General features: G+C 43.2%; 1 pseudogene; it reads right to left on the bottom strand.

Moving 5' to 3' along the window:
• LOC124034149 overlaps positions 1-7,883 on the bottom strand; it is a 118,907-nt pseudogene extending 111,024 nt beyond the window's left edge.
• Positions 7,884-25,798: the final 17,915 nt, after the last annotated feature.

Consider the following 25,798-nt stretch of genomic DNA (forward strand, 5'->3'; position numbering starts at 1 on the left):
TAGCACGCGCTCCAGCTAGGTATATTTCACTGGTCACCCCCAAAGCCAATTACTACCTTAGCTGCCTTTCCTTCCAGTTCTCTGCTGCCAAATTGAAAAAAATCACTGAACCTGGAGGCTCATATCTCCCTCACTAACTTTAAGCACCAGCTGTCAGAACAGCTCACAGATCACTGCACCTGTACACAGTCAATCAGTAAATAGACCATCCAACTACCTCATCCCCATACTGTTAGTTATTATTTTATTTATTTGTCTCACTGCTTCTTAAAAATCTTGGCCAGGTCGCAGTTGTACATTTACATTACATTTAAGTCATTTAGCAGACGCTCTTATCCAGAGCGACTTACAAATTGGTGCATTCACCTTATGACATCCAGTGGAACAACCACTTTACAATAGTGCATCTAAATATTTTAAGGGGGGGGGGGGGGGTGAGAAGGATTACTTTATCCTATCCTAGGTATTCCTTAAAGAGGTGGGGTTTCAGGTGTCTCCGGAAGGTGGTGATTGACTCCGCTGTTCTGGCGTCGTGAGGGAGTTTGTTCCACCATTGGGGAGCCAGAGCAGCGAACAGTTTTGACTGAGCTGAGCGGGAACTGTACTTCCTCAGTGGTAGGGAGGCGAGCAGGCCAGAGGTGGATGAACGCAGTGCCCTTATTTGGGTGTAGGGCCTGATCAGAGCCTGGAGGTACTGAGGTGCCGTTCCCCTCACAGCTCCGTAGGCAAGCACCATGGTCTTGTAGCGGATGCGAGCTTCAACTGGAAGCCAGTGGAGAGAGCGGAGGAGCGGGGTGACAATAAATGAGAACTTATTCTCAGATAGCCTACCTGGTTAAATAAACGTGAAAAAAAGTCAGCTATGCTTTTTAGAAAGGCACTAAATGAGGCTGAATGAACAGTTTCGCTGCCAGACAAGGCTCCGCTGATAGTCGGGTGTGGCGGTGGTAAGGATTCACTCCATGGTGCTGAAAAGAAAGCTCTGCTTTTGGGACAGCATTATGTAGGCCCTAACAGTTTTTGGGCACCGTTTGTCACCGTTATGGTGCAATTCATGTATTGTTTAGTGTTGTGTTGTGGCTTTGCTGGCATGCCTGATAATAAAACAGTTGAGTTTGCCCCACCAAGATTTACATGATAAAATCACCTCTGACCATTGGTTGTTATGGTGCATAGGCACTGAAGTGTAATGTGATTGTGGACCTGATAAAAAAAACAAGTGCACTACATAGCAAATAGGGTTGCCATTTGGGATGCAGACCCATGACTTACCTGTGCGGTTGATGTCTTGAGGGACTTGGATGTCGTGTTGGTCCACGAGTCCCTCCTCAATGTCTATGTCTCTGTATCTGTCCCTGTCATCATGCTCGTGGTCATGCTGTTTGTGCTGGTCATAGTGACTGTCCCCCCTCTCCATGTTCCCCGCCTCATGGCCCCCTGCAGAACGTCTTCGCCGGCGCTTCCGTCTGTACCCACGAGGCACCGGGACACCAATGTAGATGTTCTGCTGGTCTGTGGACAAACGGTAATCCAAAGTTAAGTTAACAACAAAGTTGAGTACTGGGACACCAATGCAGTTGGACTAATGGTCAGGAAAGAAACGGTATTAAAGTACATTAACATGTCATCGAGGGAAATGTACTGCAAAACATGAAACAGAACATTAAAAATCCATCAAGCAAGGCCTGATAAAAGTTGTACAGTACAATACTTAGAAAAGCCAAGCAACAACCAGCACATAATAACTGAGTCCCATCACATTACTCATTAACCCCTGGTACACAAAGGAACATTTCCATGAATGTTCAGTCATTGAAACAAACAATGAATAAATGATGATACAGTGTTCGTGTTTCTCTAATGAAAAAGCCACTCACTTACATAATGAATGACAAAATCAAATGCATTGTTGTTAATGATTTGCATACTGTAAAATATCACTCTTCTTCTGCATATGATCTTTCCTAAGTGACATACTTTGTCATGTTTTCCTGTCAGCTACAAACCACAACCATGTCAACTTTTGTGTTGTTGTATATTACTTTGATAGCGACTGTACTGTCGCTTTCCAATGGGATGCTTTTTTGAATGTCAGTGCATGATCAAGTTCATTTGAGGCAACAACTACAATTAAACATTATTGGCAATTAGAACATTGTTCTAAACCAATGGTGCAAAAGAAAACTGTTTAAATAATGGAATATTATTTGCCTGAAGCAGCCCAGAAGCTAGACAAAAATGATCCTAGCATGCGAGGCCTAGTCCTAACTAACTCGGGGACATCCTCCTCAGTGCAACGCTGAATACAGTGAAATCATTGCTGGAACAACACATATCCCTGCTGGCAAATTGATAGACACAGGTCTGCTCAGGACACAGTGACCCAAACTGAAAGTACATGCAAACACACACACAGGTTTACACACAATCTTTCACATGCATACACACGCGCGCATGCATGCATGCACGCACACACACACACACACACACAGACGCAAACACACAGACACACACATGCAAACTCATGTCTGCATATAAAATGGTATCCAATGTCGATCCCAATCATGTTGATCTTTAATCTTTGTTATCGCCAATTATCATCACATAGAAAATAGAGAATTCCTCATTGAGATAAATTGCACATTTACACAAATGATTGATCTAATAAATATACATTAGATGTTTAAATACAGTACAATGATGAATGCTATGCAATTAAAAGTAACTGATCTGAACTGTCTTGTCGATTATTTAAAAACATCTCTCATGTCTTCTTGTAAGCAAGAAAAAGTTTGACTGATTCCATTATGATAGGCCCATTGCACAATATACATAATGTTTGTTTTAAAGAGGAACAGCAATGTATTTTTAGATTAGGATGAAAGCCTGATGTACTGTATCTCACTCACCCTCCTCTTCATATCGATGGTGAATGCCCCCCATTCCCCGGTCTCCCATTCGCTCATGGTCCATCCTGGAGGATGAAAAAGACTACGGGAAAGATTAGCAAAATAACAGTGTATATTAAGCACAACTTACACAACCATTACGTTAACAAAAATGTACATAAACTCAGCAGCAACAAAAAAACACATTGATTTTCAGCAAACTTAACATGGGTAAATATTTGTATGAACATAACAAAATTCAAGAACTGAGACATAACCTGAACAAGTTCCACAGACATGTGACTAACAGAAATGGAATAATGTGTCCCTGAACAAAGGGGGGGTCAAAATCAAAAGTAATAGTCAGTATATGGTGTGGCCACCAGCTGCATTAAATACTGCAGTGCATCTCCTTCTCATGGACTACACCATATTTGCCAGTTCTTGCTGTGAGATGTTACCCCACTCTTCCACCAAGGCACCTGCAAGTTTTCTGGGGGGAATGGTGTTAAAGGAATTTGATTCCTATATGTTTATTAACCAATTAAATTAAACCACTCTGCCCATTTCTAAGAATTTATAAGATACTTATTTGCATAAAATAGACAGAGGCCAGTCTCAAAATCAATCAATAGCGTTTATTCTCGAGAGTACTGATCATGGTACAATTTACAACAGGTTATAAACTAAAAATGACGTTATAGGTTCTAAACTGTCCTTCCTCCACTCCGATACAATGGCAGTATAGTTCACAAGCCTTCCCACATCGACCACCACCTGTTAAATAATTTACTACTAGCCCAAGGTCTCTCCTCTCCCTGTGTAGAGATAAGATGTCTGTAAGGAACACCGCATTCTAGCCAGTCTGACAAGAACTTCATTCATTTCTAACAAGGAACAGAGAGTCTTTATTCTAATCCTTGATTATAATTACACACATTATATTCAGTACTATGATTATAATAAGATTCATACATCCATACAGTAACATAGTACTATTCTGTTTAGGTGTAGTTTTAAGCTAAATAATGTATACCTAATTTAGTCATTATTCATCAAAATCTCATAACAAATGTCCCTAACCCTCAACCTCCGATCCAACAGGTCCCAGACGTGCTCAATGGGATTGAGATCTGGGCTCTTCGCTGGCCATGGCAGAACACTGACATTCCTGTCTTAAAGGAAATCATGCACAGAACGAGCAGTATGGCTGGTGGCATTATCAAGCTGGAGGGTCATGACAGGATGAGCCTGCAGGAAGGGTACCACGAGGGAGGAGGATGTCTTCCCTGTAACGCACAGCGTTGAGATAGCCTGCAATGACAACAAGCTCAGTCCGATGATGCTGTGACACACCGCCCCAGACTATGATGGACCCTCCATCTCCAAGTACAAGGTGTACAAGCCTCGGTGTAACGCTCATTCCTTCGACAATAAACGGGAATCCGATCATCACCCCTGGTGAGACAAAACCATGACTCGTCAGTGAAGAGCACTGCCAGTCCTGTCTGGTCTTGCGACGGTGGGTTTGTGCCCATTGGCGACGTTGTTGTTGAGCACTGATGGAGGACTGATGGAGGGATTGTGCGTTCCTGGTGTAACTCTGGCAGTTGTCGTTGCCATCCTGTACCTGTCCCGCAGGTGTGATGTTCGGATGTTCCCATCCTGTGGTGTTGTTACAATGTGGTCTGCCACTACGAGGATGATCAGCTGTCCGTCCTGTCTCCCTGTAGCGCTGTCTTGGGCGTCTCACAGTACGGACGTTGCAATTTATTGCCCTGGCCACGTCTGCAGTCCTCATGCCTCCTTGCATCATACATAAGGCACGTTCACGCAGATGAGCAGGGACCCTGGGCATCTTTCTTTTGGTGTTTTTCAGAGTCAGTAGAAAGGCTTTTTCAGTTTCCTTAGTTTTCATAACGGTGACATTAATTGCGTACCGTCTGTAAGCTGTTAGTGTCTTAACGACCGTTCCACAGGTGCATGTTCATTAATTGTTTATGGTTCATTGAACAAGCATGAGACACAGTGTTTAAACCATTTACAATGAAGATCTGTGAAATTATTTGGATTTTTACAAATTGTCTTTGATATACAGGGTCCTGAAAAAGTTTTTTTTGTTGCTGAGTTTATATATACATGTATATTTTTATATATATTTTTAAATACACTCCCCTCCACATATATTTGGACAGTGAAGAAAACATTTTCAATTTGGCTAGATACTCCTGCATTTTGGATTTGAGATCAGTGTTTCATATGAGGCAAAAGTACAAAATGTCATCTTTTATTTCAAGTTATTTTCATACATATCTGTGGTCCTGTTTAGATGCACCTGTATCTAGTCCCCCCCATGTGAAGTTGTAGGTATTTGGACAAATTCACTTATAGTGCATTACAGTAGTCAAACGTTTAGTATTTGGTCCCATATTCCTTGCACTCAATGACTACATCAAGCTTACATGTTGGATGCATTTGCATTTTGCTTTGGTTGTGTTTCAGATTATATTTTTCCCAATAGCGACTGAATGGTGAATAATGTTTAATTTGGAGTCACCTTTATTCGAAGTAAGAATATAATATATTTTGGAACATTTTGGATTACCAAGAATGAATAGTGATTAATGATGGATGTGAATGTTAGAGGCACAAAGATCATATCCCACAAAAATGCTAACCTTCCCTGTTATTGGTAATGGTGAGAGGTTAGCATGTTTTGTTGTAGCCTCTGTAACCTTCTCACACATCATTATTAATTCATGATTTTTCTTAATCATGGCATTCTTAGGATTCATTTAGAAGTGTTCAGAAACATTGTATCTACTTACTTTTTTTTTTTTTTTACTTCAGTCATCGTTCACCATTCAGCTCCTATTGCACAAAACATAACCCACAACAAACTGCAAATGCATCCAACGAGTATAGAGACAATTGAAAAATATATATTTTCACTGTCCAAATACATATGGAGGGGAGTGTAGATACTGTATATGTAGAAGAGTGTCCGGTTGTGACTGACTATATACTACTATTGTGTTTGTGTGTCTGTGTGTGTGTACAACTTTTGTGTGTGTGTGTGTACAATTATTGTATTTGTGTGCGTGTGCATACTGCTATTGTGTTTGTGTGTGTGTCCGTGCATGTGTGTGTGTGAGAGAGAGAGAGACCCAGCTGCATTGACTTCTGATGATCACAGATCAATGAGGAAATAATTAAATTGGAGGCTAACTCAATGGAAAGATGCATAATTAAAACAGATAAGCAGAGTACTTCAGCACATGACATACCACTAGATATTGGGTAAACTGGGAAAGCTATTTGCAATACTTAGGCTACTCATGTTACTGTGGCATAGTATTCCCAGAGAACACATCATCATGATGACACATCATTATGATGATGCGTTTTGCATTATCACAATGATAAAGGCAAGTTACATTTAGCTTTTTTTAAAGTCCTATATCTTAAACTTGATTGCTGTCATGCAAAACAGTTTGGGAATGTTTCAACAGTGGACGAATTAAAAAAAGACCAAAATATAATTTTTAAGTGGATTAGGGGAATATGTTTGTTATGGCCATAGGTGGTTAAGGCTGTGTTGAGGCCGTGTTGAGCTTGTGTGGCACTTGTTATTGCTGGCTTCCTGTGTGTGTAATTAGTTCTGTCACATCAGTGTCCTTCACACCCAGTGGGCAGGATGAGTGGGACCTACAGGCCATCACCTCTTTGCTCTGCCAGCCTGATCGATGGGCCTGCAAACCCACTTAATGTGGACATGCAGCCACACTGATAGATACAAACAATAGGTCTTTGGTCTCTCTCTCACTCACCCTCCCTATGCCCCCCTTCTCTCTATGTTTCTCTCTCGATCCCTCTGCCTCTCTTTCCCTTCATCTCTCTTTCAATTCAATTCAATTCAAGGGGCTTTATTGGCATGGGAAACATATGTTAACATTGCCAAAGCAAGTGAAGTAGATAATATACAAAAGTGAAATAAACATAAAATAAAATGAACAATAAACATTACACTCACAGAAGTTCCAAAATAATAAAGACATTTCAAATGTCAGTATGTATATGTACAATGTTGTAACGATGTGTCTTTCTCTCTCTCCCCCTCTTTTTCTCTCTCTCTCGCTCTCTCTTTCTCGCCCTCCTGCTCTCTGTCTATCGTTGTCTCTCTATCATTCCCCCTCTCTCTCTCTCGCACACGTGCACCGCACACACAACAGTCCTGTCACAGTTCCCCCCTCCTATCTCACCCCACCTCTCTCTGGCGTACATTCAATTGTCACATCTGCCTAACAGACTACAATGTCTGTTTCTGAAACAATCACAAACCTATCACCCCAAAAATATTCTGTTGAAAAAGTATCATGAGAAGTGCTTACAATATTATAATATATAGTAATTGAGATGAAAATGGTTTTGAGTACATTCTTAATCAGTTAGCAGCAATTCAATTCCATTAAACCAAATTGCTTTAGACGCTTTGCTTCAGAAAAATTTTCTGTTCAAACATTATTTCCCAAAGAACATTAAAAAGATATGATCCATTGACAGACACCAGTGTATATTTATGTAATGGGAAATCAAAGTCTTACAAGTAAAACATTATTCCAAAATGCATTTCATAAATCATAAAGTTTCAACAATTTATACAGACTTCAGGAAATCATCACTTGTCTATACTTCAGCAAGTAGTAACAGCCCAAGCAGCGTTTGTTTCTATTTGCCATCTCCAGCAGGGAAGTCTTGATTCTGCAAATGGAATCATACTAAACTACACCTAGAACACAGGTTAATATATGTACAATAAGATGTCTTACCTGGCGTAGTTTCCTGGCCTGAAATGAGCAAATGGAGAGAAAGAGTGGTCTTCTGTTAATTGCAGGAATGCATCAATGATAACATAGCCTATCACTGTATCTCAAATGAACTATTGACAACACCAAACCGAACAATGGGGAAAAGTTGTTCTCAGTTCGCACCCTCTCTCTCTCTCTCTCTCTCTCTCTCTCTCTCTCTGACCCTCTCTTCCTAACCCCCTCTCTCTCTTTGAAACCTTGCCTTCTCCCCCTCTGATGGCTCAATAACAGGACAACTGGTATTGGGGCTGGTTTGGGTGGTGATAGGGTTGACTGATCAACATTCATGAGTTATATGACTATTCTACATGTGACCATGGGAATTTCCTCACTCACACACATACTGTACCTTTTTGCTGACCAGGGCATAACATATAGTGCCTTTGGAAATAATGCAGACCCCTTTTTCCACGTTTTGTTACGTTACAGCCTTATTCTAAATTGGATTTTTTTTAAATGTCCTCAATCTACACGCAATACCCCATAATGACAAAGCAAAAACAGGTTTTAATTGTTTTTCTTGCAAATTCATAAAGAATAAAATATAATTATTCATACTCTTTGCTATGAGACTCAAAATTGAGCTCAGGTGCATCCGGTTTCCATTGATCATCCTTGAGATATTTCTACACTTTGATTGGAGTCCACCTGTGGTAAATTCAATTGATTTTGACATGATTTGGAAAAGCAAACACCTGTCAATGTAAGGTCCCACAGTTGACAGTGCATGTCAGAGCAAAAACCAAGCCATGAGGTCGAAGGAGTTGTCTGTAGAGCTCCAAGACAGGATTGTGTCGAGGCACAGATCTGGGGAAGGGGGAATCAGGCCTTTATGGTAGAGTGGCCAGACGGAAGCCACTCCTCAGTAAAAGGCACATAACAGGATGCTTGGAGTTTGCCAAAAGGAACCTAAAGACTCTCAGACCAAAATTGAACTTTGGCCTGAATGCCAAGTGTCACGTTTGGAGGAAACCTGGCCCCATCCCTACGGTGAAGGATGTTTTTCAGCGGCAGGGACTGGTAGACTAGTCAGGATCGGGACAAAGATGAACAGAGAGACAGTACAGAGAGATCCTTGATTAAAGACCTGCTCCAGAGCACTCAGGACCTCAGACTGGGGCGAAGGTTCACCTTGCAACAGGACATCAACCCTAAGAAAACAGCAAAGACAACGCAGGAGTGGATTCGGTAAAAGTCTCTGAATGTTCTTGAGTAGCCCAGCCAGAGCCCGGACTTGAACCCAATTGAACATCTCTGGAGAGATCTGAAAATAGCTGTGGAGTGACGCTTCCCATCAAAACTGACAGAGCTTGAGAGGATCTCCAGAGAAGAATGGGAGAAACTCCCCAAATACAGGTGTGCCAATTTTGTAGTGTCATACCCAAGAAGACTCGAGGCTGTAATCCCTGCCAAAGGTGCTTCAACAAAGTGCTGAGTGAAGGGTCTGAAAACTTATGCAAACTTAATATGTTTTTTTATTTTTAACACATTTGCAAAACTTTCTGCAATTCTTGGTTTGCTTTATCACTATGGGGTATGTGTGTAGATTGATGAGGGGGAACAATTAATCAATTTCAGGCTGTAACGTAACAAAATGTGGAAAAAGTCAAGGGGTCTGAATGCTTTCCGAATGCACCACATGTATATCATCAGTTATAAATCTATAACATTTAATTGAACACTGGATGCCAATTCCACCATCAATGATTGAGATGTACTTCTAACACTAATTTCCCTTGGGCCATGCACACACAAATAAATCATCAGTTATAACAATAATAATAATAATAAGAGGTATTTTATATAGCACTTTTCATTACAAGTACAATTTCTAAATTCCTTTAAAAACAACATTACCTAAACGATTAAACAAAACAAACGTAGAGATCTGTCTGTTCCTAGTCCTCCACAGCTTTAGATGATGAGAGGAGGGAGCATAGATGGTACAGCCAGGCAGGGAGGTAGAGACATCTGACAGACAGGCCATGGAGCCCGTTGTCGGGCATATCACGGCCGTCGAAAGAAGTGGACCAAAGTGCAGCGTCTTGAGCTTACATTTTCCTTTTCTTTAAAATGTCGCCAACAAACGAAGAAACAACCGTGAAGCTTACATGGTTATAGTGCCACTAACAAAAGGCAACTTCCCACCAAACCAACAGGGGAAAAGGCTGCCTAAGTATGATTCCCAATCAGAGACAACGAAAGACAGCTGTCCATGATTGAGAACCATACCCGGCCAAACACAAAGAAATAGAAAACATAGAAAATCAGAACATAGAATGCCCACCCAAATCACACCCTGACTAAACCAAAATAGAGACATAAAAAAGGCTCTCTCAGGTCAGGGTGTGACAGGGCACCTTGTTATCTTCGATAGTTACAGCCCCTACTCCGTAGGTAGGCTGGATCATCCACTACTAAAATATAGCACCCACCTCTGTGATGCTTCGGCGACTGTAAAAGAACCAGTTAGAGCACCACATCTCAGCAGTGGTCCAGAAAAGTCCCCTACGAAGCGAGGCTCTGTATCCACTCACACCGCAGTCCACTTCCCTCTAGGAACTGGGGCAGGGGGCCAAAAAGCTTATGATGTCGATCTGGTGTTGCTGCATCATTTAAATCATATAATCAAATATAAACTGACTTGCCACAATCAGTCCTGCAATTCTATGAGTCACCACCAGATATTTCAGTAACTCTATCAATATGTTATCAAAAACAAAAAAAGTTGAAAAATGCAATAAAAAAACACTCAAAAACAATTAAATATTTACAATATATTCTGCCTAGGCTACTTCACTGCACTATGGCAACCATATCATCATTAAACTAAAGTAGTCCAATGTTTTTGATTCAATTATAGCGAATTAGCCTAATAGCCTACATCATCTTGACTGTTATGACATCCTCCCCACATCAGGAGGTTCCGAGTCATCCCAGAAGTACCCGATGGTCCCGTTGCCGAAAGCACCCAAGATTCCCAACCTTCCTCGAGAGTTACCAAAGACGGCTGAGGCACTGTTTCCCGAGCCTATGCAACTAGGCAGAGCTGGGCTGTCGCCAGCGGAACGGCAACACAGGATCAGCACAAGGAGCTTCCTGTATTGCGGTCATTTTGGTCATTTTGTGTCCCCTTGCCTGGTAAAAGACCAGGCTCACTGGTAGGAGCGAATACTCTGGTGGGCCATATGGAGAACTTTTCAGCCTCCCTTACTCGCACCCATTTTGATGTCATTCTGCTGTGGGGAAACCAGTCTAAATCTCTCCGGGTCTCATTGACCCTAGGGCTGATGAGAGCTTTTTTTTGGATGCCACACTGGCTTCCAAGCTGAACATCCCCACTCAGCCCCTTTCCATTCCCATGGATGTTGAGCGCTGGACGGGCGCTCTATAGGCCGGGTCACCCATAACACCACTCCCATCAACCTACGTGTGTCAGTGAATCACAGCGAGACCATTCAATTCCTGCTCATCAAGTCCCCGCAGATTCCTGTGGTTAAGGGATTCTCCTGGCTCCAGAGACACAATCCCCTCATCAACTGGTCTACTGGTCCCATTGTAGGCTGGAGTCCATTCTGCCACGCCCATTGTCTGAAGTCGGTGCACCTTACCCTGGGACATCTTCCTGGGGGCTCGGAAGTTGCTCCGGACCTCTACGCCATCCCCGCGGAGTACCAGGACCTCCCGGAGGTGTTCAGCAAGTCCCGGGCCACTTCCCTTCAGCCACACCGCCCCTATGACTGCGGGATTGACCTTCTCCCTAGCACAACGCTGCCCCGGGGATGTCTTTCATCTCTGTCAGGACCAGAGACCAAGGCTATGGAGACCTACATTTGGGACTCCTTAGCGACAGGATTTATCCGTTCCTCTTCCTCTCCTGCTGGGGCAGGGTTCTTCTTTGTGGAGAAAAAGGACAAGACCCTGCGCCCGTGCATTGACTACCGGTGAGTTAATGACATTACCTGTGAAGAACCGTTATTCGCTACCACTCATTTCCTCCTTTGCCTTTGAGCCGCTCCAGGAGGCCACTGTTTTCTCAAAGCTGGATCTACGAAACACCTACCACCTGGTGCGGATACGAGAGGGGAACGAGTGGAAGACCGTCTGCAACATGGCCAGTGGCCAGTACGAATATCGGGTCATTCCCTTTGGCCTCACTAAAGCCCCTGCCATGTTTCAGGCTCTGGTGAATGATGTTCTCCTCGACATGTTGAACCAGTTTGTCTATTGTCTACATTGATAACATCCTCATCTTCTCCTGCTCCCCCCAAGAACACATGCTCCACAAACAACAGGTTCTCTAGCGCCTTCTGGTGAACAGGTCGTTTGTTAAGGCAGAAAAGTGTGAGTTCCATCGCTCCACTATTCCCTTTCTGGGCTACATCATCTCTGCTGGGAGTGTCCAGATGGATCCCAAGAAGGTGAGAGCGGTGGTGGATTGGCCTCCTCCTAAGTCCAGGGTGCAGCTTTAAGGGTTCGCCAACTTGTATCGCTGTTTTATCTGGGGTTACATCACCCTGGCCTCCCCATGTCTGCACTCACCTCTACCAAGGTTCCGTTCACATGGTCCTCTGCCTCTGACTGGGCATTCTGGGATCTTAAATACCACTTCACCACTGCTCCTATCCTGGTTCATCCTGACCCTTCCCGTAAGTTTGTGGTGGAGGCCGATTCTTCGGATGTCGTAGTGGGGCTGTCCTGTCCCAACGTTCTGCCCTGGACCTTAAGCTGCGTCCCTGCGCCTTCTTCTCCCACCACCTCAATGCCACGGAGAGGAATTATGATGTGGCGAATCGGGAGCTTCTCGCGGTGAAGATGGCGTTGGATGAATGGATGCACTGGCTAGAAGGGGCGGAACATCCGTTCATTGTGTGGACCGACCACAAGAACCTGGAGTATCTCTGCACCGCCAAGGGCCTCAACTCCAGGCAAGTGGGATGGGCCCTGCTGTTTACCCGGTTCAACTTTACTTTCTCCTACCGGCCGGGGTCCAAGAACGTCAAGACGGATTTCCTGTCTTGCACGGTTATCACTCCTGGGTTATGGGGAAACAGGTCTGGGAGGCACAGCAGTCCCAGCCGCTGTCCGTTCCGTGGTCCTGGAGTGGAACCATTCCTCCAGGCATGCCTGTCACCCAAGCTCTCGTCGGACCCTGGCCTTTGTGCGACGTCGCTTTTGGTGGTCTACTATGGTTCCGGATGTTGCCACGTTTATCTCCGCCTGCACGGTCTGCGCACAGAACAAGACTCCTCTACAAGCTCTGGCTGGTTTTCTCCAACCACTGCCTATCCCTCACCATCCCGTCCCATATATTCCTGGATTTCATCACGTGTCTCCCCCATCTGAGGACAACACTGCCATCCTGACTGTGGTCGAATGGTTTTCCAAAGCCGCCCACTCCATTCCTCTCTCCAAACTACCCACGACCAAGGAGACGGCCCTGCTTATGATGCAGCACATCCACGGACCCCGGGTGGACATGGTCTCCAACATGGTCTCCGCTATAGACATCCTGGACCCAGCCCTCATTGCCGACTTCCACTGCCAGCACCCCGGTCAACCAGGTATGCGCCCAGGTAGGACGCCAGGTGGCGCCCCTAAAGAGAGGGGGGAGGGGTACTGTCACAGTTCCCAGTTCGTCTTGCTTGTCAAGTCAACCAGCGTTTTTGTTCCCAGCTCCTGCTTTTGCCAGTCTCTCTTTTCTTGCCCTCCTGGTTTTGACCCTTGCCTGTCCTGACACTGAGCCCGCCTGCCTGACCACTCTGCCTGCCCCTGAGCCTGCCTGCCAACCTGTACCATTGCCCCACCTCTGGATTATTGACCTCTGCCTACCCTGAGCCTGCCTGCCATCTGGTACCGTTGCCCCACCTCTGGTTTACTGACACCTCCCTGCCTTGACCTGTCTTGCCTGCTCCAACAGTTGTCTGTATGCCCCTGTTGGATTATTAAACCAAACCATTGTTAATTCGACGTTGTCTGCATCTGGGTCTTAACTTCATACCTGATACTGAACTACTCAACTCATCATCTACTGTAGTACATAATGCCAACACAGGATTCCAACTTCACCCAGTACATCATTAATGCTTTTTTGATGCTTTTTGTGGTCGGTTTCAGTTTTCGATTTTGTTTTCAATTATTTTTCTTTACATTAAATGCATTATGTGGGTTGAATGCTGTAACACAAAATAAAACAAATAATAAAAATCCCTTGTCACTTATTAACCATCATTTAATCAATCAAATATTTCAGTTGTTGTGTATTACATTTGTTTTATGAGATGAATTTGAATGTAATAATAAAGTAACCTCATCTCTATGCTGCCCTACAAATGCAAAACGCAGTAACCACGCCAACAGTGAAACTGAGAAAAATTGCATTTTAAAATTGTCCCCAGCACAAGGTGCACCTGTGTAATGATCATGCTGTTTAATTAGCTTCTTGATATGCCACACCTATCAGGTGGATGGATTATCTTGGCAAATGGGAAATTTTCACTATAAGGGATGTAAACAAATGTGTGCACATCTGAGAGAAATAAGCTTTCTGTGCATATGGAAAAATTCTGGGATCTTTTCTTTCAGCTCATGAAACATGGGAGCAACACATAACATGTATGAGATCCATTTGAAATGTCCCCAAACAGAGGGAGGAGAGACCACTGCTGCCTCCTGGAAATGGTATGCTACAATGGACGAGGTGATTGACGGCAGGCCCTCCATTACACAGCATGTCGTCTTTGCCTCGGCCAGCCAGGAGGTAGGTCGTAGTGGTCTCTGAGAAGTTGAAGGTGCAGGGGGAGAGCGTGAGAGAGAGAGATGACCTGTCTTGAAAGAGGAAGAGGGAGCCGGAGTGAGTCGGTCTGCTAAATGATATGCAAGACGGATGAGGAGACAGAGATTTTGTCAACCAAGGAGATGGAAAAGGGGTGCAAGATGCACTGCAGAGAGAGAAGGAACAGAGAGAGAAGGATGAGCAAAAGAAGGAGAGCTGGAAGAGGAAGGACAGGGGAGAGGAGGAAAACCTAAAGAGAAAGCAGAGGAAATAAATTAAAGCAGTGGAGGGATGAAGAAAACAAGTGCAGAGAGGAAGAGAATAGGGAGGGAAGATAGGCTGCTTAAGATCCTAAAAGGTTTTTCCGGAATACACAAATAGTGGAATTGTTTATATTTTATTTTAGTCAAAGCTTGTTCTTGTCTGTTGACTTTCAACTCTCTAGATCCCTTTACTGCTTTTCTATTAGTGATTTGACATGTGATGTGACTTGACGGGACTTGCCATTTTGAGACTTAGGAGTAGGATTTGAGACATGACCAGTTTGACTGACGACTTGACTTGGGACTTTGGACCTCATACCTCGTGACAGCGGTGACTTAATCACACCTCTGCAATTTGGTTCATAAAGTTAATATCAACTGTATCCTTCTTTTAGATGTATATTTCTTCATTATCCCGAAAGGACTGCTCCACCACACTCCTCGCCCTGGAATGCTTGACATTGTTAGTGGCCTCCACTGCACCCGTCACTAGCTGCCTGTAGATGTGCTTCACCAGGCAGGGATACACTCCATCCCCAGCCTCGTGGTGGAAAGAGGCTGTGGAGGTAGACAGGGCTGTGCTTCAGTACATGGGCATCTTGTACTGAGCCTGTAAACACCACAAAGATACAGTATCTATGAATTTCCATCTGTAGTCACAGATGGCCTGGAGCTGGTAGGAATGGAATAGTTTGGCAGGTGTAAAACTTTTAAAAGAGTACAGGCTGAGTTAGTTACAAAAGCGAGGGGGGAGGCGGGTGCTTCACAGGGCCGAAATCCAAAATAGATAGATTCCAGATATCCGTCAGCTAACGTGCTAGCACTAAGCCAAGGTGGAAAAAGTTACAAAAGTCAAGTAGACTACATTTAAAGAGAACATGCAGAAAACGTTAAAGGAAAACAAAAAGGAGAACTAACGAGATACGGCAGAATTAGAGCAAACAGGTATGATTCAAATTTTTGTGTTTTAATGCTTTTTATTTTACCATTGAAGTACCATTATATTACAATATTATCATAGGCTTGTAACCTTTCCTCCAACACAAGGATACACACACACACACAAGGATACATGCATGCAGGTATAATTTTCTCTTACATTTTGAGCTCCTGGCAAGAAAGCGCCAGGTGTGCTAACGGGTTCCCACTAGATAACACAGCCTCAAAGTCTGTGAATAGCATGAAGTGTGACTAACATTAGCCAGCTTGAGCTAGCTACCAAGCTAGCTGGAATACGAACTCGGTAGCACAGATTAGATCCTCCATATGACGATGAGAAATAGTGCATTGTGGGTAATTTAGAAGTTATCTGTAAATAAGTTCATCAATATGTAATAACCCCAAAACATAACTGTGTTTTTACTTATAGGTAACCAGATCGCGACTACATTATTATGAGCTGTTATCCTCTCAGAAGCCTCCTGTGATATGAACTGAATATGCTTGTCAACAGCAGCCAGTGTTTTATTTTTATTTTTTGACCTGTAATATGACAACTGTTACTGTCAATCTAAGGAATTCATAATGACACAATATTACAACGAACATCTGGACTGAAGGTATGTTGACCTCAACCTCTTGCTCTGGGAAGAGCGGAGGCTGATACCGCATGGAACATTCGAAGGGGGAGAGTCCAGTGGCCGAGCAGGGAGAGTGAGTGTTCCTGGCATATCCACCCAGACCAGATGCTGGGGTTACTGGCAAAGAGACACCGGAGTGCCGTCTCCATGTTTTGATTGGCTCGCTCTGACTGGTCCATTGGATTGAGGATGAAACCCGGAGGACAGGCTGGCCGATGACCTGATGGGTTCAAATTGGGGACATGATAGGGGCTGCACCAAATGTTTGATGTATTATAATAATTGATTACGCTTATGTTGTATTAATAGAAGGGGAGGGGCTATGGGACCCCACCTCCTCTACATTTATAGGATCATAGACTACAGATTAACAATATATATATATATTCATTATAAGGTTTTTAAATTGTTCCTCAATCTTTTCTAAGTCTCTGCCTCTTATAAAGAAATGGTCTGAGAAATGTGTGAACTATTGCATGGGGTCTGTGAAAAAGCACTTCAAAGATAAACATAAAGCCCTGCAGGGGAGTAGAAGAGATAAGAGGCTAGTCAGACATACCTCTATAAATCAACTTGGGGGAGTGTACATTTACTGCTTAGGCCTTAGAAAACACTGGAACTATTGTATCCCTTGCAAGTTAGTATAGCTGTGTATGCATGGGCTTGGTCTGAGGAGTAGCAGGTAATGACGTATGCAGTGACATCACAGGGGGTTGACTACAAGCATGATAAAAACAACTTGGACTTTTCCTATGGGGCAGAACTCATGAGAGACATCAGTTGTATGTGTGATGTTTGATCTATGACTTCTGTCTACAGCTGTATTTTGACTAAAATTGTTATGATTTATAAGTGCACATTTTGAGTGTTCCTTATTTGTTAAGTAAATTAAACGCAGCACAGAAAAACAGAACCAACAGACCCCGATCTGAGACAATGTCGAACGGGAGTCCATGTATTCAGAAGACATGCTGCACCATGAGCTGGGCCATCTCCTTGGCGGAAGGTAACTTAGGAAGAGATGAAATGGGTGGCCTTGGAGAACCTGTCAACCCCCGTCAGGATGGTGGTGTTGCCATCTGACGGAGGAAGCCCATTGACAAAATCCCCCCAGGGTCCGGCTAGGAACGTTGTGATTTGCGGACCAGAGCCTCAACACCCCAGACAAGCAAAGCTGCCAAACATGAGGCAGGGAGGATGGTCTCTGATTCCGAGGGTGTGGCAGCGAAACTGTATAGGCGGGAAAGGGCATCCAGCTTCACATTTTTGGACCCTGGGTGGCAGGAGATGGTGAAATTAAATCTGGTAAATAACAGGGTCCACTGGGCTTGCCTTGAGTTAAGCCGCTTGGCAGCGTGGAGGTATTCTGAATTCTTATGGTCAGTCCAAACCAAAAATGGATGTTCTGCCCCTTCCAGCCAATGCCTCTACTCCTCCAGAGCCATCTTAACCTCTAGGACTTCCCGGTTGCAAATGTCATGGTTACTTTCCACTGAATTGAGACGATGGGACATGCAGGCACAGGGATAAAGCTTTTTGTCCTGCACGGATCACTGGGAAAGGACGTCCCCTACTCCCATGTCGGAAGCGTCAACCTCCACCACAAACTGACAGGTCGGATCCGGATGGATGAGGATGGGGGCAGTGGTGAATCATTGCTTCAGATACACAAAAGCCTTGTTCGTTGCTGGGGACCATGTAAATGGTACCTTGGGAGAGGTGAGTGCAGAGAGGGGAGCCGCCAGGTTGCTGTAGCCCCGAATGAAATGGCGGTAAAAATTAGCAAACCCCAGAAACCATTGTAGTTGCACCCTGGACGTGGCCAATCCATCACCACTCTCACTTTATCCGGATCCATCTGAACATTCACTTCAGTGATGATATAGCCAAGAAAAGAGATTGTAGAGCGGTGGAACTTGCACTTCTCCGCTTATACAAACAACTGGTTCTCCAGGAGACGCTGAAGGACTTGTCGAACATAGAGAATGTGTTCCTGGGCAGAACGGGAGAAAACCAGGATGTTATCGAGGTAGACAAAAACAAACCGATTCAACATGTCCCGGAGCACATCGTTGACCAGGGCCTGGATTTTAGATTAACTAACTTCAAAGTAATGACTCGGGACGTCGGGTTTGATATTAAAGCTTCTTTTAGTAATAATACTTGTTCACGTTACATTTAACAACTTTAGATACTACAGAGCAATGCAAGTAAGATGCTATCGGAAGTCATCTTAATCAACTTGCACCTGCACATAATTGGTGCGTTATCTCTCTCATTCCTGTCGCAAGGCATTCTGGAACTTGCAGTCAAAAAGCGTAATTAAATACAAACCAATACAATTACATATGTAAATAACTGTAAAAGAAATATCTTTAGATACAGCTCAATGAATTAACTTAAACATTAACTCTGTAACACATTAAAGTTACAACACTGGAAGACAGCAGGAGCATTAGTGAAGGGTGAATTTTCCCAGCAGCTAGAGAGTTCTCAATGTACTCCTCCATGGTCTTGTTCTCAGTGCCAGACAGGGAATATAGCTGGTCTCGAGGCGGTGTGGAGGAAGGGAGGTAGCATGAGCCTTACTGAAAACTTCCCGGAGGTCATGGTACTCTGCGTGAACGGCAGGGAGAACTGAGGTTGTACTTAACCCTGGAGGCAGACTTTCCGGGGAAGAATGCACACCCTTTAGGCAGTGTGAATGGCAGAATGGGCTCCAACCCAGGATTGAACCTGTGGTCCAGTCAATATCGGGATTGTGTCTCAGGAGCCAAGAAAATCCCAAAACAACAGGGATGTGAGGAGACTCAATGAGGAGAAGCTGTATTTACTCACTGTGATTATCAGATATCCGCAGATTAATGGGAACTGTGCTGTGCGTGACTCCAATGTAACGGCCATCCAGTGCTCTGGCATCCATGGGAACAGAGAGGAGTTGAGTGGGAATACCTAGTTCTGATACCAGGGTAGCGTCCATGAAACTTTCATCAGCCCCAGAGTCAATGAGCACCTGAAGAGACTTTGACTGGTCTCCCCACAGCAGGATAACAGCAAAAGGGGTACGGGTAATAAGAATTATAGGATTCCCAGTCTGGCTCACCAGTGTACTTGTATCTACTAATGATTTAGGTCTCTTCACAGGGCAGGTAGCTCTGAAATGCCCCACATCACCACAATACAGACAACTGTTGGAGCTTAGCCTATGTGAATGTTCCCTAGGCGATAATCTAGTTCTTCCCAGTTGCATAGATTCCTGTGTACCTGACTCACCCGTCGTCAATGATTCTCGAGGGACCTTGGGTGGCTTCGGATCCTCTCAGAAAAACAGTCTTCGGGGACTTCTGAATTCCCTTGGAGGTGAGCGAGCCACAGTGGATGAACAAGTGTGACCTAGGTCAGACCTCTCACTCCTGCATTCCCATAGAGGTCCATCAATCCTAATGGTGAGAGCGATGAGGGAATCGAGGTAAACCGGTAATTCCCGAGCAGCTAGCTCATCTTTTATTACCTCTGATAATCCGTGGAGGAAGGTAACGAAAAGGGACTCCGGATTCCAGGCACTCTTGGCGGCCAACGTGCAAAAGTCTACAGTGTAGTCTGCCACACTACGCGATTCTTGACGTAATTCCAGTAGTTTTCAGGCCACCTCTCTCCCAGATAACGGAGAATCGAACACCTTCCTCACCTCCCTCACCTGCCATTGCCCAGGAGAGAGCCTTTCCTGACATTAGCGGAATAATATACGCTATCTTCGATTAAAAATAAGGGAGCACTGAGAAAGAAAACCCCGGAAGGTTCCAGGATCCCTAGAATATCGCTTTGGAGGAGGTAAGCGGGGTTCTTGGGGAGCCGGGGTAGGCTGTACAAACTCACCACTAGAAAAAAGTTTACTGGGTGGTTGGGGGATTCTCAGAGGTGGCAGGCTGCCTATGAGCAAACTCCCTGATTGCTCCATAATAGCCTTAAACCCTTGGCCGTGGCGTTCCGTCAGGGAACGAAGCCCTTCCAAAAGGTCCAGTAGTAGCTCCTCATGCCTCCCAATGGTGGCTCCCTGCAGGGAGACAGCGTGGTGGAGCTGGTCCAAGTCTACTGGGTCTGTAATGGCCAGTTCATACTATAAGGGCACAGGGTGAGACCCAGATGGAGACACAGGAGGCAGATGGTTTGAGTCTCTGATATTTATTAGTATCCAAGGGGCAGGCAAGATAATAGTTATGGACAGGCGAAAAGATCATAAGGTCAGAGTCCAGGAGGTACAGAGTGGCAGGCAGGCTCAAGGTCAGGGCAGGCAGTATGGTCAGGCAGGCGGGTTCAGAGTCAGGGCAGGCAAGGGTCAAAACCGGGAGGACTAGCAAAGGAGACAATAGAAAAAGCAGGAGCATGGGAAATACACGCTGTTTGACTTGACAAGATAAACTGGCACAGAGAGACAGGAAACACAGAGATAAATACACCAGGGAAAATAAGCGACACCTGGAGGGGGTGGAGACAATCACAAGGACAGGTGAAACAGATCAGGCATGACAGGAATGGAGTTCAGGATTGAATTATTGAATTGAATTCTCATGACTTGTCTCAAAGGCTAATATGGATTATTGTTTTTAATATAAATAGCCTACCTACAACTGGTAAAAAGTTGTCACAAAGTGTACGTGTGCTGCTCTCTCTCTCCTGTTGCTCACGTGACTCAGCCAATAACTGTAGTGCTCTCTCAACAATTACCTCTGCCTTTGTGTATTCTGTAAAAAAAATCTGTATGGTCATGGTTCAGTAAAATAGATATTTTTGATCTTATGGACTGATTCCCTACTTCATCATTGATGTCCACTGAAGACAATGTTAGATTGTCTAGGCTACATAATGTATATTTCCATACCATATATTTTGTTTGCCACCTTACACATTTATTTATTCTATAGGCCTATATAATATATTGCAAATTATGAGGCCAAGATTGTCTATACAAGATGATGACAGTCTGTATGTATGTTGAATTGAATAAAAGTGCATTACGAATATTCAAGCTTTGATGATTTTAATCAGCTGTATAGTGCTAGGGCAAAAAAGAAAATGTGCACCCAGGGGGGAGCCCAGAAGCGAGTTTGGGAAACCCTGCTCTTGCCAACAACTTGCAGATACAGTGCGGGTAGGATAGCCTACATGATGAGATTATTATTAAGTGACTTGATTTGACTCATTAATCTGATGAATGTAATTTATTTAATCCACTAACTATGTTTAACTGTTACCCAATTAAATTAATCATGTAATAATTAACTCATTAGGAATTTGAGGCACCATGGAAGAAGTTGTTTAATAAATTACCATCTCCTGAAATAAACTTTAGAAGATATATAGAAATTATATATTGATAAGTCACTTATTAATCATTACCTCATATCAGTCTCATTCTGAACAGTCGTAATCTTCTTGGATCCGTAAGAACCCCAGCTTTGCTGATTATTCAGTACTATACAAATGTATTTAATTATTTTTATTATTTATTTATTATTATTATTTATTATTTGTTATTATTATTTAATTAATTAATTATTAACTAAATAATAACACCGAATACACATACACACTTACATGAAACAAAAGTCTAGAGTGGACTGACGGCTTATTACACAGAGATGGAAAAGGGGGTTGGGGAAAATAGAGAGAGAGAAAAAGGGACATTTATCATGGATACATTCTAGGACTGTCTTCACATGAATCATATACCTTGCACACAAACCTCCACCCATTTCGGACTTAAGAAGCAATGAATGTATTTACATGTTTGATTGCCGTCGTTCGTCATCTATCGCTGTTGAAACCAAACCTTTTTGAAAGGGGGTTTTGTTGGCCTTTCCACGGCCACTTGTACATGCTCTGATTGTCCAGCAGATATCACAATGTCCTTCTTCTTAGTTGTCCGGTCTCCAATGGGCTGTTTTTGTTCAGAACATGTTCTTAGCTCGTGTGGATAGTTAGAGTTTGAACCCCTTTACACAGACAGCTGCAGCCTGTTCATGTTCGGGTATAGTCTGGTGAGTTTATCTTCTTCACCTCGTGTTGTTTCAACCATTTCCCACATGTAGATAACGCTCCACGTTTCCTGGTCTGGTAGGTGAGTTTATCTTCTGGTAGGTGAGATTGAGAGTTTCAACCACTTCCAACATGTAGCTAATGCCTCATGTTTCCTTGTCTGGTGGCTATCTTCTCATTTAGTGTTGAGGTTGAGAGTTTCATAGTTTCTAACCATTCCAACGTGTGGACCACGGTCTCACGTCTTCTGGTATAGTATGTTGAAAAGGGCGGTTCCATCACGCTGACAAGCTCTCTGACCTCACTCGGGGCGTGGCTACTTAATGGGCAACGTATCATCAAAACTATGATCTCTTTAGAAAACTAAAATCATATTTTCATCTTAACAAAAGTATTCTCTTCATCCTTGATATTTCCTACACAACATAAAGGATGTAAACCTGACATACACAGTGTGAAAGCGCTTCATGTTACAATATTTTCACTGTAACATTTTTATATAATATTTAATGACATCACAAAATGGACATTAATGTTCCATATACCATCTCTCATCATTCCCCACATCCGGATGCTTAGAAATATTGTCCCAGTGTTCACTTTTGGATGTTAGAGTTTTTGGGCTGCAAAATGTCTCTGTAACAAAGAAACATACCAATCACCACTCCCGAAGACCAAAAAGAGTTACCTGCTGCATACAATTTACAATTGGCGTGAGGTGTCATAAAAAACCCACATCAATCCCTACTCCCCTCTGTGAGTGAAAGGGGTCTGGTGGACGTTGATCCATTGTAACATGATCTTTGGATCCTCACAAGAGAGGCATGACAAAAGGCAGCCAAGCATCAAACATCATGTCTCCAGAATAAAACCCTCGATATTTATTGGAAAGGAGCATCAATCACCGTGTGCGCTTTCACTGCCTTGTGAAGTTCATCATAATTGATTTAATCTGTAGCCTAATAAACCGCATTCTTTCTGGAGTCATAGTGGGAGGACGACACACCATATCATCGGTGACTTCCAGTTGATTTATTATATTTATATTTACACATTAAGGCATTTCCATCGCCATTTCTTGCAGAATTAATTTTACAGAGGCAAAAAGATCCCTACGGACGTCCTCCACAAACCAACTTTTGTTATGTCGTGATCACGGCAAAATTATCTTGTGATCTTGATGAAACAATTTTTGTTATGTACTGATCATGAGATAAATAAGTTGTGATCTTGACATAATGAGGGACTTCTGTAGAACCCATCTTGTCTAAAGTATTTTATTTTCTAGATGTTTGGAAAGTTGAGCGACAAATTTGCTGCTACATTCAGGCCCGTCATGTGATTTTTTTTATCCGACATGTACTTTACTCGCATAAAAAGGTTGTATGGAAACATGGTTAGTGACTAAAAATACGAGCGTCCCCAATTATTTGGATAACAAAGCGAAGGATATAAAGACACTTCAAATGAAAACCGAGATGACTGTATTAAAAGTTAAATACAGAATAGGCGACATAGACCTACAGTACCAGTCAAACGTTTGGACACACCTACTCATTCAAGGGTTTTTATTTATTATTACTATGTTCTACATTGTAGAATAATATTGAAGACATCAAAACTATGAAATAACACATATGGAATCATGTAGTAACCAGAAAAGTGTTAAACAAATCCAAATATATTTTCTATTTGAGATTCTTCAAAGTAGCCACCCTTTGTCTTGATGACAGTATTTGCATGATATGTAATTTTATGTAATTTTAAATACATTTTGTTTTATTTAGCTATATGTACACTAGCCGGGTGTATGTTATTTTTGCATCAATATATTTCATGATGTGTAACATGTGTGCAATGAGTTGTAAAACTTTTGATTTAGTGCATTATTATAGGGTAAGCATTAGAATAAGCTGCCACAATATGTTGTAGCCATACGCTCACACAAAACAAGTTCCTTGTAGAACCAAAAAGGGTTCTAATCGCTTGTTTCATATATGGAACCCCTAAAATGTCTATATAGAACCCTTTGATCAGAACCCCAAGAGTTATTCTTCATGAACCAAAATAGGTTCCATATAGGACCCTGTACAGTGTCATTTAGGAATTACAGTTACTACTAATAAATTGTTATATTTTTTGCTTATAATATACAAACAATTATATAATGGACAAAACAATACCAGCATAGTTTTGAGATTTTATTGTCATTATATGCAAACATAGTTCAGAAATATGCACTGGTGGCCAGGGAGGCCTCGCTTTGTTTGAATGATGGCCCACGTCAACCTTGGTACCAACCTAGCTGACTTCTTTATGGAACAGTACAGTATGGTCTGTTGCCTGGCTGGTTCCTGAGAAGAAGAAAAAAAGAGCAAAAACAATTCATCTTCATGAATGAGCATGAGTTCATTTGCAAAATGAAGACCAAAGGCTATGCAGACATATCATTATTATGATGCAGATTAGAAGAACAACTTGGGTTACTGCCAAACTGAGCAAAACATAGAGAATGTGTTGAAAGTGATTAAAGATTAACTAGGCTAATAGGATCTCTCTGTACTTTGCTCCAGTCATCTTTGCATCGATCCTGACTAGTCTCCCAGTCCCTGCCACTGGAAAACATCCTCACAGCATGATACTGCCACCACCATACTTCACTGTAGGGATGGTGCCAGGTTTCCTCCAGACGTGATGCTTGGCATTCAGGCCAAAGGGTTCAATCTTGGTTTCATCAGACCAGATCTTGTTTTCATCAGACCAGATGTTGTTTCTCATGGTCTGAGATTCTTTAGGTGCCTTTTGGAATACTCCCCAAGTGGGCTGTCATGTGCCTTTTTTAATAAGGAGTGGCTTTTGTCTGGCCACTCTACCATAAAGGCCTGATGGGTGGAGTGTTGCAGACATGGTTGTCCTTCTGGAAGGTTTTCCCATCTCCACAGAGGAACTCCAGAGCTTTGTCAGAGTGACCATCGGGTTCTTGGTCACCTCCCCGACCAAGGCCCTTCCCCCTCGATTGCTCAGTTTGGCCGAGTAGCCAGCTCTAAGAAGAGGCTTGGTGTTTATAAACTTCTTCCATTTAAGAATGATGGAGGCCACTGTGTTCTTGGGGACCTTCAATGCTGCAGACATTTTTTGATAACATTCCCCAGATCTGTGTCTCGACACAATCCTGTCTTGGCTTTCTACAGACATTTCCTTCTACCCCGTGTCTTGGTTTTTGCTCTGACATGCACTGTCAACTGTGAGACCTTATATAGACAGGTGTGTGCCTTTCCAAATCATGTCTAATCAATTGAATTTACCCCAGGTGGACTCCAATCAAGTTGTAAAAACATCTCAAGGATGATCAATGGAAAAAGGATGCACCTGAGCTCAGTTTCGAGTC

This window comes from Oncorhynchus gorbuscha, linkage group LG04, assembly GCF_021184085.1.
Source record: "Oncorhynchus gorbuscha isolate QuinsamMale2020 ecotype Even-year linkage group LG04, OgorEven_v1.0, whole genome shotgun sequence".
Taxonomy (NCBI): domain Eukaryota; kingdom Metazoa; phylum Chordata; class Actinopteri; order Salmoniformes; family Salmonidae; genus Oncorhynchus; species Oncorhynchus gorbuscha.